The sequence below is a fragment of the Mobula birostris genome, chromosome 3 (genome assembly GCF_030028105.1).
Source record: "Mobula birostris isolate sMobBir1 chromosome 3, sMobBir1.hap1, whole genome shotgun sequence".
NCBI lineage: Eukaryota > Metazoa > Chordata > Chondrichthyes > Myliobatiformes > Myliobatidae > Mobula > Mobula birostris.
The window spans coordinates 133,393,230-133,401,580 of NC_092372.1; the positions used below are offsets into that span (position 1 = coordinate 133,393,230).

At 39.8% G+C, this 8,351-nt stretch overlaps 1 long non-coding RNA gene across 1 annotated transcript; it reads left to right on the top strand.

Annotated features, from left to right (window-relative positions):
- Nucleotides 1–351: 351 nt before the first annotated feature.
- Nucleotides 352–6,844, top strand: LOC140194707 (uncharacterized). The gene is made up of 3 exons (XR_011885272.1): nucleotides 352–520; nucleotides 4,964–5,024; nucleotides 6,390–6,844. It is a non-coding gene; the product is annotated as an uncharacterized lncRNA (long non-coding RNA).
- The last annotated feature ends 1,507 nt before the right edge of the window (nucleotides 6,845–8,351 follow it).

An 8,351-nucleotide genomic window follows, 5' to 3' on the forward strand; every position in this document is an offset into this window, starting at 1 on the left:
CTGCACAGGATCGGAAAAAGCTGCAGGAAGTTGTAAACTCAGCCAGCTTCATCATGGTCACTAGCCTCCCCAGCATCGAGGACATCTTCAAAAGGCTATGCCTCAAAAAGGTGGCATCTGTCACTTAATTAGGGCAAGAATCTGTTACTGAACAGTTTCTAGCTAACCTCAGACATGTGCATGGGTGTGGCCGTTAGACACTAAAGATTGCTTAGAGTAAACAGTTTTTAAACAGCGTCAGTTGTGTGTGCTTATCTTCAAAAAGCAGTAATTTTTGTCACTGATAGTTGGCAGGAAATAAGCAGTAAGACAATTCAGAACTGTTTTGCTCAATATGGTTTCAAGCATTCAGGCTTGGAGAAGCCAAAAAATGTCGGGGGTGAAAATGACACAACTTCATTACTTCAACGAGTTAGGAACTATGAAAAATTTGATGGTATCAATAATCATCTTGAATGTTACAATAAAAATGAAGATTTGGAGGATGCAATCATTGAAGGCAGTCCATCATCTACGCTAGGTTTCTACGCTGACTTTGTTCATTTATAGTTTATCAAAAGAACATGGCAGCACCCACTGTGTCAGGACGAACTGAAGGAAGAGTGAGTAAGGGATTTGAAAGTGGGAGGGGGAGGGGGAGATCCAAAATGATAGGAGAAGACAGGAGGGGGAGGGATGGAGCCAAGAGCTGGACAGGTGATAGGCAAAAGGGGATACGAGAGGATCATGGGACAGGAGGTCCGGAAAGAAAGACGGGGGGGGGGGAACCAGAGGATGGGCAAGAGGTATATTCAGAGGGACAGAGGGAGAAAAAGGAGAGTGAGAGAAAGAATGTGTGCATAAAAATAAGTAACAGATGGGGTACGAGGGGGAGGTGGGGCCTTAGCGGAAGTTAGAGAAGTCGGTGTTCATGCCATCAGGTTGGAGGCTACCCAGACGGAATATAAGGTGTTGTTCCTCCAACCTGAGTGTGGCTTCATCTTTACGGTAGAGGAGGCCGTGGATAGACATGTCAGAATGGGAATGGGATGTGGAATTAAAATGTGTGGCCACTGGGAGATCCTGCTTTCTCTGGTGGACAGAGCGTAAGTGTTCAGCAAAGCGGTCTCCCAGTCTGCGTCGGGTCTCGCCAATAAATAAAAGGCCACATCGGGAGCACCGGATGCAGTATATCACCCCAGTCGACTCACAGGTGAAGTGTTGCCTCACCTGGAAGGACTGTTTGGGGCTCTGAATGGTGGTAAGGGAGGAAGTGTAAGGGCATGTGTAGCACTTGTTCCGCATACACGGATAAGTGCCAGGAGGGAGATCAGTGGGGAGGGATGGCAGGGACGAATGGATAAGGGAGTTGCGTAGGGAGCGATCCCTGCGGAATGCAGAGGGGGGGGGAGGGAAAGTTGTACTTAGTGGTGGGATCCCGTTGGAGGTGGCAGAAGTTACGGAGAATAATATGTTGGACCCGGAGGCTGGTGGGGTGGTAGGTGAGGACCAGGGGAATCCTATTCCTAGTGGGGTGGCGGGAGGATGGAGTGAGAGCAGATGTACGTGAAATGGGGGAGATGCGTTTAAGAGCAGAGTTGATAGTGGAGGAAGGGAAGCCCCTTTCTTTAAAAAAGGAAGACATCTCCCTCGTCCTAGAATGAAAAGCCTCATCCTGAGAGCAGATGCGGCGGAGACGGAGGAATTGCGAGAAGGGGATGGCATTTTTGCAAGAGACAGGGTGAGAAGAGGAATAGTCCAGCTAGCTGTGACAGTCAGTAGGCTTATAGTAGACATCAGTGGATAAGCTGTCTCCAGAGCTGGAGACAGAAAGATCTAGATGTTGACTGGGAGACCGCTTTGCTGAACATCTACGCTCTGTCCGCCAGAGAAAGCAGGATCTCCCAGTGGCCACACATTTTAATTCCACATCCCATTCCCATTCTGACATGTCTATCCACGGCCTCCTCTACTGTAAAGATGAAGCCACACTCAGGTTGGAGGAACAACACCTTATATTCCGTCTGGGTAGCCTCCAACCTGATGGCATGAACATCGACTTCTCTAACTTCCGCTAAGGCCCCACCTCCCCCTCGTACCCCATCTGTTACTTATTTTTATACAAACATTCTTTCTCTCACTCTCCTTTTTCTCCCTCTGTCCCTCTGAATATACCTCTTGCCCATCCTCTGGGTCCCCCCCCGTCTTTCTTCCCGGACCTCCTGTCCCATGATCCTCTCGTATCCCTTTTGCCAATCACCTATCCAGCTCTTGGCTCCATCCCTCCCCCTCCTGTCTTCTCCTATCATTTTGGATCTCCCCCTCCCCCTCCAACTTTCAAATCCCTTACTCACTCTTCCTTCGGTTAGTCCTGACGAAGGGTCTCGGCCTGAAATGTCGACTGTACCTCTTCCTAGAGATGCTGCCTGGCCTGCTGCGTTCACCAGCAACTTTGATGTGTGTTGCTTGAATTTCCAGCATCTGCAGAATTCTTGTTGTTTACCCACTGTGTTAGTTACTCCTTGATAACTATTAGGAGTTAATACACTGTTTTATGTTACTGCAGTAGTATTGATAATGTTCTAATTTGTCTGTATTTCATTTAAGTATATCATTGTTACTCAGTTGAACATTAGTTTGTTTTTTTAAAAAACTTTTTTAACTATTTCCATTAAACTTTGGCTAATTGGACTAGCCACATAATTGGGCCAAAATGTACTGGACCTGATGTGTCCCAATTAACTGGAATCCACTGAACATACTTATTGTAATTTATAGCTTTTAAAAATTATTATGTATTGCAATGTACTGCTGCCACAAAACAACAAATTTCACAACATGTGCAGGTGATATTAAAACTGATTCTGATTCCGAAACATGGTCTAATTAGGAACAACTGGCATGGCTTTATGTGAGGCAACCTGACCATAAGACCATAAGACATAGGAACAGAATTAGGCCATCCAGCCCATCGAGTCTACTCTGCCGTTCCATTATGACTGATTCTGGATTTCACTCAGCCCTATATACCTACCTTCTTGCCATAACCTTTGATGCCCTGGCTGATCAGGAGAAGATCAACTTCCCCCTTAAATATTAATATGGACTGGCCTCCACCATAGTCTGTGGCAGAGCATTCCACAGATTTATATTCTGGCTAAAAGAATTCCTCTTTACCTCTGTTCTAACGGGTGGCTCTTCAATTTTGAGGCTGTGCCCTCTAGTTCTGGATACCCCAACCATAGTAAACATCCACTCCACATCCACTTTATCTAGATCTTTCAACGTTCGGCATTGTGGTAATACAGAATCAGGTGGTCAATGCACAAAATTATCAAAAATACATAAGAAACACCAACAAATTCATGATGACAAATGCAGAAAATGCCAAGAGAAACCAGAAACAATTCGACACATTACAAGATGATGCAGCAGTTTAATTCATTCTGATTACCTACATAGGCACAAACAAGTGGCAAACATTATTCACTAAAATCTTGCTTTAAAATCCAAACTCATAAAAGACAGCATACCTTATTATAAGCATAAGCCTGGTCCAGTATCACTCCTAATATTATGTTACGAGTGATCCATTGTTACAAATCTGGCAGGAATTATGGATTGCCCTAATATAATATTACAAATAAACAAGCATGAATAACTTACTTAATGGATATAACCATTCTAAACACACACAACATACAGAAACCAATAAGTAAAAATACCAGTAATATGTTGAATTAAAAGAGGAAATTGAAAGACTATGGAATATTAACAGGGTGCATACTTTCCCAGTAGTTATATCTACAACTGGTATCATCTCAAAGTCACTACACAATAGCAATAAGCAATACTTATGTTGTTCAACATAACAGGAAAATTTGTCTAAATCTCCAAAAACCACAGCACTAAACTAAACACCACTAGAATAGTCCAAAAGTTTCGAGCAATTGAGAAATGACTATGCTTGGCCATGCCTGTACCTCAGGTTTTACAAGCTTGAGCTGAGAAAAAAATAAAAATAATAATTACTTATTGATAGAGTACTTCTCATGCAAATGTGCTTTGCAATGGGATAAAATGCAAACATGAAAATAAAGAGAAAATGGTGCTAGTTAAAAGCAATGATAAATACAGTAAATATGTTCTGATCTGGCATTTATCAGAATCAGGTTTATTATCATAAGCGTATGTTGTGAAATTTGTTAACTTAGCAGCAGCAGTTCAATGGAATACATGATATAGAAGAGAGAAAATAATAATAGTAATAAATAAATAAATTACAGTGTACATATGTTGAATAGATTAAAAATTGTGCAAAAAACAGAAATAATATGTATTTAAAAAATGAGGTACTGTTCATGGGTTCAATGTCCATTTAGGAATCGGGTGGCAGAGGGGAAGAAGCTGTTCCTGGATCATTGAAAAGTGTCAACTGGGAGTGATATGTTCCCTCATCCTTGTTTTAGTTAAAAGTCTAGCATAGCGTTCTCAATGAGTTGAAGTTTGTCAATAGATTGTTTTGGAAGGCCTGTGGAAAGTGCATTTCAGTAATGTAGTCTACTCAATATAAAGGCATGAATTATTTTTCAGCATCTTTACATGACAGAAACAAATGTATCTTTGCAATATTTCTGAAGTGTAGAAATGCTGTTCTGGGGTCACTTTCTTTATGTGGGATTTAAACTTCAAATCAGAATCAAGGATTGCATTGAGGCTTGTTACTTCAGATTTTAAAAGGGAGCCAAGTTCCCAAGTTTATGAAGGTGTTTATTTTTTTTCTTTGGGAACAACTAAAAGTATTTCAGTTTTATCTTAATTTAGTTTTAGAAAATGATTGCTCATCTATTTGTTTATTGCAGGCAAAGCAGAAATCAGAAAAGCTAGAGTGTTATCATTCTCAGGCTCAACTGAAATAAACAATTGTGTGTTATCTACATAACCTTGGAAATCAAGTTTATGCTCTCTAATTATGTTTCCCAAGGGCAGCATGTATAAGGAGAAGAGCAGGGGACCAAGATAGCTTCCCTGAGCATCACCAAAAGGTACACTATATCTCTTTGAAAAATGGTCTCCAAGACAGACAAAAAAAATTCTCTCTAAGTTTAGGAGCAAAACAAATTAAGGGCACTATAAGAGAGGCCAACCCAGTTCTCAAGGTGATCTAGGAGAATATTGTAGTCAATTCTCTTGAATGCCGCACATAGATTTAGGGAGGTTAGAACTGAGACTCTGTTGGTATTATTGAAAGCATCATTGACAATTCTGGTAAGGGCCACTTCCGTGCTGTGGTTTGTTATAAAACCTGACTGAAACATTTCATAGAATATTGTTCTCATTCAGAAAGTTGCTGAATTGATTGAAAATAACTTTCTTAAAAACCTTGCACAGGAAGGAAAGATTTGATAAAGGCCTGTGGTTACCTAATATCTCACTATCAAGGTACTTGGTAAGTAGGAGTTTGACAGCCAGAATTTTGAAGGCATCTGGACAAACTCCAGTTCAAAGGATGTGAAAATACTTATTTCTAACAAAATTGAAAACACTGTTAGAGTCCTTAAAAGGTGACTATATGAGTCCTTAAAAATGACTATAATACAAAAAACAGGCCTTTTGCCCCACAATATTGTGTCAAGCTTTAAACCTACTCTTTGCCTTCAACTCAAGGAAACAGAAGCCAGCTACTCTATGAGGTGTGCATCATAGCAACTGGAAGTGCTGCATTTCTGGCTCTGCATGAAGATTAACTTTAACAGCTCTTTGACAGCCAAGCAGACCAAATAAACCTAATATGGAGCATTATTATGCGTTTTCATTGACAGCAGCCTTCTCATGTACACTTCCATTTCATACCTCTCAATCACATTTCTCCCTCTAGGACATGCCATACATTACTGTCATTGATTTGCCTTATTCTAGCTCAATGCACTGTGTGATGAATTGATCTGTGTGGACAATATGCAAGACAAATGATTCACGGTAATTTGGTACATGTGACAATAAAAGTAACAATGTCAAAACCAATACCAGTATTAACAGCGATACCTTCCCTATCTCTCTGGTCTTACTGAAGCCCACTAATGCCAAGTTTCTCCCACATACCTCTAATCCAGCCCTTTGGCCCTTCATAATGCCAGTACCTAAACTGGCTTTTGGCTGATACAGGCTTCTGCTTGTCTTCTTCTTTTCCTTGGTACCCTCCCTTCCCTCTTCTTCTAGGGGGTAGTTCAATGGCAGTGGAACTGGCCAGGTGGCTTCTTCTGAGGCTCTGAAATGCTAAAGAGAAAAGAAGTAAACGTTAATAGTACAGGTATCGCATTGTTGTGCAAATTACCCACCACCATGCAGATGCATTGCTCACCAGCAGTACTTTGATATTACCTCTCAACTATCTGTTTTTTATCCAACAGATCAACAAGGTACATAGGAACATGAGAACAACCTGTCAATCTGCTATATCCCATGTCTTACACCATCTAGAAGCATTCTTGCATTGTTGCCCTGACAAAATGCTATATGACCCACCCAACAGGACATTGGGAGTACCTTGGCCACAAGAACTGCTGCTGTTTAAGTGCTTACTTCCACCTTTTTAAAAACTTATGGTTGTATTAATACAAAAAAAGTGATATTTACCTTTTAAATTCATTGGAATGATTTAAGTTTTTGTCCCTTCTACCTTGTTTCAAGGATTTCCATTTTCTTTGGATTTATGAGCCTTCCTGTTCTGCTGTTTTGTTGATTGTACATATTAGGCCAAATTCAGCAATAGCCAATGAACTTCAGGGGACATGATTCATGTTTTGGGCAAAAAAGCTTATTAGAGACTAGAGTTAGTAAATAATGCATTGATTTCTTTGAAGAAGAGGTGATCACTATACATCTATTTCATACTTTCATTGAAATTTCCTGTTATGTATTTACCATTCTCTGTTTAAGTAATTCATTATGAGCTGTTTCTAAAAGTATGTGAATGGCATATATCATTATGCCATTATGTCATAAGCGCAAGTCTTGCTAGAATTAAAAATGAAACTAGGGCATGCATTCCCAGCTGCACATTTTTTTCAATTAGTACTATGGTTTGGAGTTACAAAACATAACAGTGGTATGAATCGAGACGACTGCCTATCTGTTGAAGCATAGCCAGATGTTCAAGTTTTAAAAAATGCACAATGAGACATTTGAATTTTTAAAAAACTACAGACAATGGAAAAAAATCACTGGTTCTTAAATGGTGAGTACTGGGTGATAATAATCATAAATTAAGAAAGAGCAGAAATGGTTGGCTACATCAGAGAGACAGACATGGTTGATTGAACAAAGGATAACTGAATATTGTATACTCGGCAAATTGAACACTATTTTGAAGCCAATATAAAGCCAGTTTTGCTGTGTGCATTGGGTGGAAAAGCATGCAGTTTGCATAGAAGTTTAACGGCTCCAAACAAACCAGCTGAAAATAGGTTCTCTGATATTGTGAAAATAATGTAGGAACATTTAGAACCAAAGCAATTATTGATTGCAGAATGCTTTAGGTTTCATAAGTGGAATCAAAAGAAAGTGGAGTCCATTTCAGCAAATGTGACTGAGCTGAAGATATTGTCTAAGGATTGTCAGTTTAGTGATGGGTTTAATGGTGCACTGAGAGATTGTTTAGTTTGTGGAATCTTAAAAGAAAGCATTCAAAATGGCTCCTAACTGAAGCACAACTTACATTTAAAAGAGCATTTGAAATAGTTGTATCAACTGAAACAGCAGACAGAGATGCAATTGAGTTACAGTCACTAATGAAAGCACAAATTTGCAATGTCTAAATAGAAACCTGCCTAGCCAAACAAATTGTGTTATTGTTATGACAGGGGCTCACATACACTAGACCAATGCAGGTTTAAATGTAAAACTTGCAGAAAATGCAACAATGTAAGACACGTATGATATAAAGAGCATGCTGGGCAGACAAAAATGAATGGACTACGCAGGGAAAAGAAAAGAAAAAGTCAAGTTGCAGTTTCAAGAACAGCTATAATCAGCATGCTGGTCATGAAAATCTGATAGTAATGAGTGATACAGGACTGGATAGCCTTGACATGTACAATGTGAAAATTAATAAGAGTCAAACAATATGGCTTACACCAGAAGTGAATGGCAGATTAATTAAAATGGAATTGGAGACTGGCTTGAGTGTTTTAGTCCACAAAATAAGTTTGAATGGCATTTCAAGGATACTGAACTGAAACCTGCAGATATCTAACTAAGAACTTATACTGGAGAAAAGATAACTCCTGTGGGAATAACATTTGTAACAGTAAAATATAACAACCAATAAACCACATTGGGCTTGTATGCGGTAAAAACAGAAGGACCAGCAT